Source organism: Rhinopithecus roxellana, chromosome 7, assembly GCF_007565055.1.
Source record: "Rhinopithecus roxellana isolate Shanxi Qingling chromosome 7, ASM756505v1, whole genome shotgun sequence".
NCBI classification, from domain to species: Eukaryota; Metazoa; Chordata; class Mammalia; order Primates; family Cercopithecidae; genus Rhinopithecus; species Rhinopithecus roxellana.
This window is the reverse complement of record NC_044555.1, coordinates 106,441,710-106,442,791: the sequence shown is the minus strand read 5'-3', so window position 1 is coordinate 106,442,791 and position 1,082 is coordinate 106,441,710. Positions and strand designations below refer to the sequence as shown.

Here is a 1,082-nt window from a genome sequence, read left to right as displayed (position 1 = left end):
TGTATGCACAGGGGACAATTAGAGGGCATTTGAAAATTGCCAAGACAACTAGAAGTTGAGGGACCAAAACCTCAGAAAATAGAGGCACAGAGAGATACACTAATGGGCTACAAGTGGCTTTTCCCTCTGGGACATTTGCCTCTTATGATATAGAGAGAGAGACTGGCAAGTGAGGCAGAGGGCTCTGGATAGGAGGGAGAGAAGCAACAGAGTTTTTGGCAAACTCACAAGACTAGAAGAAAAATAAATGGAGTTTGTGCTCACTTTGGCTGTACATATACTGAAATTGGAATGATACAGAGAAGATTAAAATGTCCCCTGCACAAGGATGACAAGCAAATTTGTGAGCGTTCCATATTTTTCAGTGAGATACTGTCTCACACTAGTCAGAATGACGATTACTAAAAGTCAAGAAACAACAAATGCTGGCGAGGCTTTGGAGAAATAGGAACATTTTTACACTGTTGGTGGAAATATAAATTAGTTCAATCATTGTGAAAGACAGTGTGGCAATTCTTCAAGGACCTGGAACTAGAAATACCATTTGACTCAGCAATCCCATTACTGGGTATATATCCAAGGGAATATAAATCATTCTACTATAAAGATACATGCACACGTATGTTTATTGCAGCACTATTTACAATAGCAAAGACATGGAACCAACCCAAATGCCCATCAATGATAGAGTGGATACAGAAAATATGGTACATATACACCATGGAATACTATGCAGCCATACAAAAGAATGAGATCATGTCCTTTGCAGGGACATGGATGAAGCTGGAAGCCATCATCCTCAGCAAACTAACACAGGAACAGAAAAACAAACACCACATCTTCTCGCTCATAAGTGAGAGCTGAACGATGAGAACACATGGACACAGGGAGGGGAGCAACACACACCAGGGCCTGTCGGGGGATGGGGTGGATGGGAGGGACAGCTTCAGGATAAATAGCTAATGCATGTGGGGCTTAAAACCTAGGTGACAGGTTGATAGGTGCAGCAAACCACCATGGCACACTTATACCTATGTAACAAACCTTCACATTCTGCACATGTATCCCAGAACTTAAAGTAA

General features: G+C 41.8%; 1 non-coding gene across 1 annotated transcript; it reads left to right on the top strand.

Annotated features, from left to right (window-relative positions):
• The first annotated feature begins 258 nt into the window (after nt 1–258).
• LOC115898827 lies at nt 259–362 on the top strand. Its single transcript, XR_004058492.1, has one exon. It is a non-coding gene; the product is annotated as a U6 spliceosomal RNA (small nuclear RNA).
• The last annotated feature ends 720 nt before the right edge of the window (nt 363–1,082 follow it).